This window comes from Mus caroli, chromosome 16 (assembly GCF_900094665.2).
Source record: "Mus caroli chromosome 16, CAROLI_EIJ_v1.1, whole genome shotgun sequence".
Classification (NCBI taxonomy): domain Eukaryota; kingdom Metazoa; phylum Chordata; class Mammalia; order Rodentia; family Muridae; genus Mus; species Mus caroli.
The window spans coordinates 19,513,520-19,525,070 of NC_034585.1; the positions used below are offsets into that span (position 1 = coordinate 19,513,520).

At 42.9% G+C, this 11,551-nt stretch overlaps 1 pseudogene; it reads right to left on the reverse strand.

The window, feature by feature from the left end:
• Positions 1-1,805: 1,805 nt before the first annotated feature.
• On the reverse strand, positions 1,806-2,110 carry LOC110312085 (annotated as a pseudogene).
• Between the last annotated feature and the right edge of the window lie 9,441 nt (positions 2,111-11,551).

An 11,551-nucleotide genomic window follows, 5' to 3' on the forward strand; every position in this document is an offset into this window, starting at 1 on the left:
ACAGCTGGGACTTTTGGGTTCCAGGAGGAAAAGGCAGACTCAAGGAAGGAGAGGGGAGGTTTTTTGCCATGCTTAGGAGGGAGAAAAAGCCAGGAGCCATGTGAAGTCTTTGGAGGAGTTGGGTCCTGTGGCCACTACTAAAGGTCAGGGATGTTTGGCAGGGGCTAGATGGGACTAGCCACTGAAGTTAAGGGCAGGTGGGAGAAGCAGAGATAAAAATATTAAGGGCATGCTGTTCCAGGTGGGATATAGTAACAGCCAGCAATTGTGTCATAATGCAAGTTGAAAAGGAAAAAATTTGTGTGTGTATGTTTTATCCTTGGATTCAAGGGAAGCTGGGAGGGGCTGGTAGTGCTGTAACTTCCTGGAGCTAAAGGTGGGTAAGAGAATAAAACTACACAAAACAGATCTCTGTGAGCTTTTGGTCTGCCTGATCTACATAGCTAGTTCCATGTTATCCAGAGCTACATAATGAGACCCTATTTCCTTCCCAGCCTTGAGCAGGCTGAATAGACTGCCAGGTTGAACCTTAATGCCTTGGTTGCACACACAACTTCCTAAAGGAATTTAGAAGAATAGACTGCCCACTGAGCTTGCTTTGCAATACAATCCAGCTGAAACAAAGGATGGGTCTGTGTGTTTTCCCTATATAAATGCAGTGCTGAATATTAAACTTGGAGCCTTGATTAGAACCTTGTCTTGGCTTCATTCTTCTCTCACCCCCTACCCACTGTCATTTTCATTTCCAGCCCCACTTTCAGGTAAACTCAGTTTGTCCATGGCTGCAGGACACAGGTGGTGCCCAAATGAGGGGCCTGAAAACAGGGGACCCACTGAGAAATGCTGTCTTGGGTGGAGCTCCACAGAATACAGAAGAAAAAGTAACTGTCCTACATGGTAAGCAACAAACAGCATTAATGCTATTTATTTTTTGTAGGCTATTGTTGTAGGAGGTAGCAGGGGATACAGGCTAGGTTGAAGAGGTGTTGACCCGATGCCAACTTCACTTAGGGGTGACAGTGCGATGGGACAGGGGAATTCTAAACAGGTATTTGTCCATGGCCAAGAACTGCATCAGGTGAGAGGAGCAGGTTTAAAAAACAGATGTTACAAAAAATTTTTGTTCAAGTAGATTTATGTTGTCCATGGTTCCCAGAAGTAGGGATGCTAAAAGCTATATCAGAGCTCTCCTAGGGACAGGAGGAAATTGGGAGATGACCTGCTTCCTCTCTGGCTCCTACTGGAGATATCCTTAGTTTTGGTTCTAGGTCCCTTAGGTAGGATATTTAGGTCCCTTTGGGACATCAATTTCTCTTCCCTCTGTGTTTATTGTCTGTCCATGTTTGTCAATTTATGTCTGTTTTTGTTTCTTTGTTTGACTGATTGTTGTTCTACATTTCATGTTCAAAAGAAAAAAATGCTTAAAACTTTATCTGCTGGTCATCCATCTCCATCCCTTGATTTAATTTTAACTCAGTTAAAAAAAAAAAAGCAGTCTCAATTGGTCTTTGGAGCTCTGCATCTGTAGTTAGGAGTTTAATATAGCTAGAGAAGCCCTTCTAGGTTGCCTAGAAAAATATCTGTGACTGATTATTGGGTTTATCAGGTGACAAGGCACTCCTCTCTTGAAATTACAGCTAGAAAAAGTAAGAAAATGTTGTTTGATCTAAATATATAAGATGTGTGCAGCCACTTCATTTTTGTTTCTGACTGTTTTGTTTTGTTTTGTCTTTTGTGACTCTGCCTTTTATTCTCACAGGCAAGGATTCATGGGACCCAACATCGGGGTCTACCCTGAGCTGATCTCAGTGCCGAGGTGACTCTCATCCTGAAGACAGCTGTGGCAGCCTGAATTTGGAGAGGTCCAGGTTCAGGTCCAGGAAGGTGTATGTGTTGTAGTCATGGTGCTGCAGGTTCTTGTAGGTGGTGGTGTGAGTCGGCTCGGGCTCTTTGAGCACACTTTGTGTCTTGGGATGTAGCTCTTTCTCCTTTGCACTCTTCTCTGACTCTGTAGACAGTGTCACTACAGAAACCAGTTCTCCTGGGAACACCCTTGCCTCCAGGAGCACGGCCTTCAGCGTCCTCCCCGCAGGAGGAGAGAGACCGCCATGGCACGAATGCCAAGAGCGGAGGTCGCACCTCCTGACTGGTTTTAAAAGTATAAATATGTTCTACATGTCTTGGCTATAGAGTATTGGCTTATAAGTTATTGGGTATGATTAAAAATTTGTAACATTGGTAACAGAAAGTTAGCTTAAAACTGGTAACTCAGGGTTGGAGTCATTCTAAACATTAACACGTGGCAGGAGCCAACCCAGGAAAACAGGTCTCTAAAGATACTTCTAAATTGGGATAATATTTTATGTAATCTTTATCCTAGAAATCAGACTAGGATTTGGGGCAGTGTCTCTTTGAGGTATTGGTGGCTGCACCATCGTGTCTGTGTGCAGGAACTGGCAGCCAAAAAGCTTTGTAGCAGGGTATGATTCATTCGGTGTTTTTGGAGAGACTGGATTGTTGTTGGAGGTTGTTTTGCTTTCCAAAGTTATGGTTGGCCGGACAATCGTGACGCATGCCTTTAATCTCAGCACTTCGGAGGCAGAGGCAGGTGGACTTCTCAGTTCAAGGCCAGCCTGGTCTATAGAGTGAGTTCCAGGACAGCCAGGGCTATACAGAGAAACCCTGCCTTGAAAAACAAAAACAAACAAACAAAGTTATGGTTGTGCTCTGGTGTTTCAAGGGAAACTTAAAAATTATAATTAAACTGCCAGTGTTCCATTGGCTGCAGTTTGCGGTTTGATCACAGGCTTAGTATTTTTAACTCACTTATACTTGTAGTTAAGAAAAAAAATCAAGCAAGTGGAGATGATTGCTAGAGTAATAAAAGAATTAAAAACAGCTCTATCACAGTACCAGCCTGCTGCCCCTTTTACACAAGCGTTATTGGATTCAGTGCTAGAAGCAAAGTTAATCCCCCAAGATTGGAAAGGAGCTCTCAGTGGGAGTTTATCTAACAGGGTCCTGATGAACTGCTAAAAGCATCTTGGAGAATTTTTGGAGACCCTCAGACAGGAGTTCCTTTTGTTACACAATTGGTTTATGAGAATGCTAATGCAGCCTGCTGTGCCACCATCCGGCCATACAAAGCAAGGACAGACTTATCTGGATACATTCATCTTTGTGCAGAAATTGGACCCTCGTACAATCAGGATCTAGCTATGGCTGCTTCCCCCCATGGCATTAAAGCTGTGCTTGCTAATAACAGAATTTCTCAACTTATTAAATTTGTTAAGAGTAAGAGATGACAAAGTGGCTTTGGTTCCTCTGATGTATACTGGATTCAATCTATTACTAATTAGAGACCGAACCTTAAGTTACTAATTGGGAAAAAGCTTTGAAGGGTTAATAGACACTGGAGTTGATGTACTCACTAACCTCCAAGGGACTGGTCATTCCATTAATCCAAAACAAAGTTCAAACTTAAGATTTGTGAAAGGTAAACGAAACTAGGAAGTTATAGAGGCATCACAACCTGGCTTACCTTCTCTAGCTCCCGTTCCAAAACATAGGCATAAAATTACTATAGATTTAAAGATTGTTTTTTATACTATTCTTTTACATCTTGATGGTTGTAATAGGTTTATATTTAGTGTGTCTGCTTGTAATTTTGAAGAGCCCATGAAGCAGGTGGGGGGTTTTCAGAGGGGAAACCAGGAAAGGGGATAACATTTGAAATGTAAATAAAGAAAATATCTAATGAAAATGAAAATAAAATAAAATATTTTTAAATTAAAAAAAAAAAGAGCCCAAGAAGCCATATCATTGGAAAGTTTTGCTCAAGGAATGGCTAATAGCCCTACATTATATAAAAAAAAAATTTTTCTCTGCTTCAATACAAGAAGTTAGGACTTTGAATCTTTCAAAATAGTAATAGTTTGGGATAACAGTTTGGTATTTCTAGAAAATATACACATCAAATTGTAAAGATTTGTTCTCAGTGTCCTCAGTTTCTTTATGTACCACATAATGGTGTTAATCCTTGAGGACTTGTACCTAATCAATTATGGCAAATGGATGCTACCCATATTTCCTTATTATCCTAAATGACAGGGTATTGTGGAACAGGCCCATGGAACTTTACAACAATATTTTCATAAAAAAAACACAAAAAAGTGGGAATTATAGCCCCACACACCACAAAATTATTTAAATAATGCTTTTTATTTTAAAATTTGGATGCCAAGGAACTCTGAGTGTAGGAAGAGAAGCGACTAGTCCTTCTGCCCTAGTTTTGCAAGGAAAAAATTATGAGCTCCTTAGAACAGCAACAGATACAGATATAGAAAGGATAGAAACCTCTATTTCCCATTTGCAAGAATCTCTAACCTCCTTGTCTGAGGTAGTCCTTCAAAACAGGAGAGGACTTGGTCTTTTATTCCTTCAACGGGGAGGACTATGTGCAGCCCTCCATGAAGAATGTTGCTTTTACATCGATCATTCAGGTGTAGTAAAGAATTCTATGGCTAAAGTTCAAGAAGGACTAGCCAAAAGGAAAAGAGAAAAAGGACAGAATCAGGGATGGTTTAAATTCTGATTCTCCTCTTCCCCCATGACTTACAACTTTAATTTCTACACTGCTTGGACCATTGAGTATAATCTTGTTGCTTTTAACTTTTGGACTTTGTATCTTTAAAAGATTGGTTGTCGTCACACAGGATCTCTTTCAGCAAGCTTAGCTATTCACCATGGCAGTTATCCATCACTATGAAGAAATGCATTGAGTGCATATTCATATGTCCTTCATCGCTTTGGTCTGAATGGGAAAGAGTGTGCTATAGAAGGCCAGTAGTCAGAGATGGGTAAGAGTGTTCTTGAGCTCCTATCGACCTAAGACAGAGGCATACGTCAATGCTATGTTTGTCCTCCATGATGGGTAGATGGGTAAGAAGGAGCAATATAGACACCGACCTAAGACAGGCATGGTCACCTGGTCACTCTTTACCCTAGACAGGACTATGGAAAACAAGTCAGTCTTGTGCCCCTGTCCAGCTACTGGTACTGCTCATCTTTAAAAAACAAAAAGGGGGAATTGTGCTCTTTCCAGCCTTGAGCAGGCTGAGCAGACCTTGAATGTTTGCCAGGTTGACCTTAATGACCTAGGTGGAGTCATCTGCCTTGGTTGCACATGCAACTTCCTAAAGGAACTTAGAAGAACACACTGCCCACTGAGCTTGCTTTGGAACATAATCCAGCTGAAACAAAGGATGGGGTCTGTGGGCTTTCCCTATGTAAATGCAATGCTGAATATTAAACTTGGAGCCTTGATCAGAACCTTGTCTTGGCTTCATTCTTCTCTCACACCCCTCCCCTTGTCCTTTTCATTTCCAGCCCCCCTTTCAGGTAAACTCTGTTTGTCCAGGGCGGATGGATGACTATAAGACCCTACCTCAAATACCCAAATAAAAAGAAAGCAAGTTGAGCAAGCCATGAAGAGCAAGCCAGTGAGCAGCATTTCTTTTTTTTTTTTTTTTCGAGACAGGGTTTNTCTGTGTAGCCCTGGCTGTCCTGGCACTCACTTTGTAGACCAGGCTGGCCTCGAACTCAGAAATCCGCCTGCCTCTGCCTCCCAAGTGCTGGGATTAAAGGCGTGCGCCACCACGCCCGGCTCGAGCAGCATTTCTTAATTGTTCTGCTTTGTTTCCTGCTTCCAGGTTCCTGGCCTTGAGTTCCTGCTCTGACTTCCTTTGGTGGTAGAATGTGACCTTAAGAATTATAAAACGGAAAAAAAAAAAAGAATTATAAAACGAAGCTAGGCAGTGATGGCACATGCCTTTAATCCCAGCACTTGGGAGGCAGAGGCAGAGGCAGGCAAATTTCTGAGTTTGAGGCCAGCCTGGTCTACAAAGTGAGTTCCAGGACAGCCAGGGCTACACAGAGAAACCCTGTCTCGAAAAACAAACAAAACAAAGCAAACAAACAAAAATTTAAAAAATTTATAAAATGAGCCATCTAGTGGCAGCTTATAACTATGTCTAACTCCAGTCCCAGGAGATCTAACACCCTCTTCTGGCCTCAAGCACTCATACACATAAAAATAATTCTTTTTAAAATGTAGATCTAGTTGGGCAAAGTGTTTCATACCTTTAATCTCAGCACACAGGAGGCAGATGGTTTTCTGTGACTTCCAGGCCAGTTTGGTCTACAGAGTGAGTTCCAGGACAGCCAGAGCTACACAGTGAGACCCTGTCTTGAAAAGAAAAAAAAGTTGTAAGATGAAATAAACACTTTGCTCTCAAGTTGCTTTTGGTCATGGTGTTTTATCACAGCAAGAGAAATTCTTATCAAGTCAGGTGGTGGTGGCATACACCATTAATCTCAGCACCGGGGAGGCAAGTACATCTGTGTGACCAAGGCCAGCATAGTCGACAAAGCAAGTTCCAGGACAGCCAAGGCTACACAGAGAAACAAACAAACAAAACCAAATAAATGGGAGAATGGGGGTGGGGGGGAGCGTGGAGAAGGGGGTGATGACAGAAACTGGTACCAGGTTTTTGGAATATTACCATGGCAGACTTGTCTTGGTTTGGGGAGGACTGTGGAAGGAGTTGGATGCTTTGGGCTAGAAAAACTACTGAGTTCTCAGAGTTTAGAGAATGTTTGTTGTGGGAATCTAGAAGATACGGTTGAGAAAAGTGATTATGGTAGAAGCCTGTCTTGTGACGTTTCAGAGGGAAGTTTGGGAGTCCCTTAGAGACTCTGTCAAGGGCCACCTGATATTTTGGATTATGAATCTGTGGTTTATAAAAGGGAAGTGATGGCACTATACCTTTATTCCTAGCACTCTGGAGGCAGAGGCAGGCAAATCTCTGAGTTCAAGGCCAGCCTGGTCTATAACCAGAGCTAAACAGAGAAACCCAGTCTTGGGGGGGGGGGGATTCTGTGTTTCTGTGATTAAGGTGAGACCAGCATCACTGAGGTGAAATCTTCTTTGAAATGTTTTCTCAGAGTCAGCACACAGAAGCTGTGGCCCAGAGGGGTCAAGGCTCTACCTTATGCTGGTAGACAAACTTGGTATTGTATAAGTTTCTCCAAGGTGGTCTTAGTCCTGAGAGAGGCCAGGAGAGGCCATTTGTGAAGGTGCAGCCTCAGTTGTAGTTTGAAGCCCCAGGATTGAAAAGGTCATGAAGAAAAGTTGAAGCTTGACACTATGTGCCCAGGTCAGCGCTATAGAAGAGCGCCCCCTAGAGGCTCTGGGTGAAGGTGCATTTTGAGATGACCACCAAGCACAGCAGCAGCTGTGGAGAGGAGGCTGCCTTGCCTGCACCTGTGAAATGCACTATGAGTCTAGTCTCACTGTGTGCAGATGGCAGGCTCTGAGAGGAGGAGCCGCTCAAACCTGGAGCCAGAATGTCTCACATGGAGTATAACAGTGCTGGGCTTCAGTTTTGTTTCAAATGTAACTGTGCCCCGAAGTCAGAAAATGTGTGTGTGTTTGACTTTACAGAAACCCACAGTTATGAGATTCATAATATTTTATAGAGACTGAACTTTTGAAGAGACTTTGGATGTTTTGTTTTTGTTTTTGTTTTTCGAGACAGGGTTTCTCTATGTAGTCCTGGCTGTCCTGGAACTCACTCTGTAGACCAGGCTGGCCTCGAACTCAGAAATCCTCCTGCCTCTGCCTCCCAAGTGCTGGGATTAAAGGCATGTGCCACCACTGCCCGGCTGACTTTGGATGTTTTAAGGAGACTAAACTTTTAATTTGTTTTCATTTTTAAAGATAGTGGGGGGATGGCTCAGTGGGTAAGGGCACTGATTGCTCTTCCGAAGGTCCTGAGTTCAAATCCCAGCAACCACATGATGGCTCACAACCACCCATAATGAGATCTGGTGCCCTCTTCTGGTGTGTCTGAAGTCAGCTACAGTGAACTTATGTATAAAAATAAATAAATCTTAAAAAAAAAAAGAGATAGTGGGACTTTTAAAAGTTGGAATGTGTTTTATATTGTGATGTTGATACTGTTATGAGATCTTGGGGATACACAAGAAAGGAAAGGTTATAGTTTAATAGTGAAGTATTTTTGTGACTATTGACAAGAGGTTAGTTGTGCTGGTTGGGTTGTCAACTTGACACAAACATAGACAGAATCCAAAAGGGTTAGGCTGCCAGGGTAGCAGGCGGGTGCAAAGAGCCATCCAGGAGCGGTCTTTGGTCACTTTGGCATATATTATAATATTCAGAAAACATAAATTAGGTGATTAGATCCTGCCACAATAGGATCTGATTATATGATCCCGTTACCATGTGGCCATGGATGACAAAACAGCAGCAGTAACAACAAGCAAAACTTGTAAAAAAAATTTCAAAATGTTTTATGACTATAGACGAAGCTTGAGGAGATGCAGCTAAGTAGAAAACCATTTGCTGAGCATATGAGAAGCCCTTGGTTAACCCTTAGCACTGGAAAAAATTGAATAAAACTTAAATATTAAATATAATTGGAGAGAGGGGTGAGAATTCAAAACTTTTTAAAAACCCATGACATTATATCTATGCCAGCATAATAATGTAATTACCCTTGTTTAACTGGGGCTTGTGGGGTCTGGCATAGGATTATGTAACCTGGTTTTTCCCTCCAGCCTCTCCTATTCCTCTCCCTCCTGTGGCTGGTACAAAGGTACTTCTAAATAATTTAAAAGCTACGGGATGCCTAAAGTTACCCATCTCTGTGTGCAGCTGGGGTCTTCTACTGATCCTTCTTTGTGACCTTGTGTTTCTTCTCCTGACCTCACAGGGGCTCAGGGCGGCTCAGTGGCCAGGTCCATTCTGAGAACAAACAATTCGCATTGAGAGTACTGACCAGGGATGTAACTTAGCAGAGGGCCCGAGTATTTTGGGACCTTGGTACTGAGTTGGTCAGATGTGACCTGGATGTCTCTGCATCTGTGGCAGAAGCCTCAAAAGAGTCCATGGAGCCTTTTTGGTGACCAACTTCTGGGACCACCTCTGCCAAAAAAAAAAAAAAAAAAAGGAAGTGTGTCAGGTGGGAGCCAGAGCATCCTTCTTAAGTCCCTTCCTCTTCTCCAGACCTACTTCTGTTTGTGTTCATCTTAGTCTGGTCCCCAAAGTAAACCTCACCCCATGACATCCACCCTGGGACTTAGGAGACATTACGCACTTTAAGTACTTGCTGAGGTTGTGTTGGTAAAATTAAGATTGTATGGCATCTGTTCAAAGCTTAAGAACTTGGCTATTTGAGGAGAACTGCCTAATAGACCCAGCCATTAACTTCTTCACTGAGTACTGTTTGTAGGTGGAGGGCGGGGACACTCCACATACACTGAAGTTACATGGATAGCACGTGGGAAGGTAAACTATGAGTAGTGGGGCTAGAGAGATGGCTCAGCTGTTAAGAGCACTAACTGCTGTTCCAGAGGTCCTGAGTTCAAGTCCCAGAAACCAGATGGTGGCTCCCAACCATTTGTAATGGGATCCGATGCCCTCCTCTGGTGTGTCTAAGACAGCTACAGTCTAAAGATGAGCTACAGTGTACTCATATACATAAAACAAATAAATACATCTTTTAAAAACCATGAGCCAGTATATTTATACTTCAAGCAGAGAATATGGGATGAGTTAGTAAAAGGTACAATGAAAAAGAAATAAGCAAGCAGGTAAATCCAGTAATGGTTTCAGGGAAGGAGGAGCTTGTGGGGGAAGTAAAGACAGCCATAAAGTGTGCTGTGAATCACGCAGCTCTACAGTGCGCCACACTGAGCAGCAGTCACACCATGGCAGTGCACCGGGGAGAAGGCAGATTGTGCCTGTGCACGGTAGTAGAAGAGAGCTTTGTGTGCGAGTTTGTGTGTAAGAGGAAGTCAGGAGAGGAGAGATGATGCTAAGTCTTCACTGTTAGAAACCTACTCATCAGCTGAGTAAAGAAATTGAGACATGCAATGTAAATGTTGTCCCAGAATTAAGGAGCTGAAAGAGAGGTGACTGCTTCCTTTGCAGGGCATTGATCAGCATGTAGGGGCAGGGAACTGGCTTCTGCTTGCTTGGTTGGTTTGTTTTGGTTTTGTGGAGTCTGGCTTTGTATTCAGTAGTCCAGGCTGGTCTCCAACTTATAGCAATCCTCCTGTCTCAGCCTCTCAAATGCTGCAATTATAGGCGTGAGCCCCTATGGCCAGCCAAGAACTGTTTGTTTAAGGTTTATTTATTTATTTAATGTATATGAGTACACTGTAGCTGAACAGATGGTTGTGAGCCTTCATGTGGTTGTTGGGAATTAAATTTTTAGGACCTCTGCTCACTCTGGTCAACTCTGGTCACTCAGTCCCTGCTCGCCCAAAGATTTATTTATTGTTATATGTAAGTACACTGTAGCTGTCTTCAGATGCACCAGAAGAGGGCATCAGATCTCATTACAGATGGTTGTGAGCCACCATGTGGTTGCTGGGATTTGAACTCCGGACCTCTGGAAGAGCAGTCAGTGCTCTTAACCACTGAGCCATCTCTCCAGCCCAGAACTGTTCTTTTAAATTATAGGCTCTATCCTCCTGTGAAAATTCCCTCTCCCTGCCCCTCCCCCACCTGTGTGAGTGTGTGAGTGAGTGAGTGTGTGTGTAAATTTGAAAAGCTTATTAAGCTTTTACAAAGTTAAGGATGGCATTAGCTATTTGCAGAAATGACACAATTTAGAAAAGTTAATATAGGACAGACCTGTCTTGGGAAAGTTTGCTGAATTGGGCAGGCTACCTATTATTTACTGCATTAATTTTGGGGTGTCCTAGTATTAAGCTCTGGGAGGGGTAGTTAAAATTCTGATTTTTTTTTTTTTTTTTTTTTTTTTTTTTTTGTGGTGAGAATAAACCCAGGTGTAACAGGTTCTCTGTCACTGGACTCTACCCTCAGACTTTTTCTTTCTTTCTTTTTAATCTTTTTTTTTTTTTCCTTTGAGACAGGGTCTCAGCAATTTCTTCAAGCTACTGGTGAATCCAGTCTTCCACCCAGGAAGATTTTGAATTTGTGATCCTCCAGCCACAGACAGGCTCCAAGAAGTTGGGACTTCAGGTCTGTGCCATTGAGTCCCGTTTCCCAACTCTGGCTACACCTCCTTTAAAAGCATTTCCTGAATTGTAATTCTGACATTTACCGATTCAGATGAAATCTGAACCCAGGCTTATCCGTCACTTCTTAGCCTCACCTTTCCTGACTGCGGCTACATGAGGTTTTCTAGGTAAAAGCAAGAGAGCAACGTGAAGAAAGGAAGGCGAACGGGGTGGGGGTGGGGGGCCAGAATGGAGGGTTGGACATTTGGAACTAAAACCAAAAATGAGAATCAACAAGCCAGGTGTAGGGAGAGGGGAGGGAAGGAGAGGAGAGAGAATATACACTTAGTTGTGTATGGATTCCTTCATTTTGCCCACAGAATGGTGTGCAGACATCAGGAAAAAATGCAAATGTGTATTTGTGTGCCAAGGTTTTAATTTTGTCCATTAGGGAAAGCTGGTGGCAGATGTTGCCAAGAGCCTGGGCCTGGAACGAATG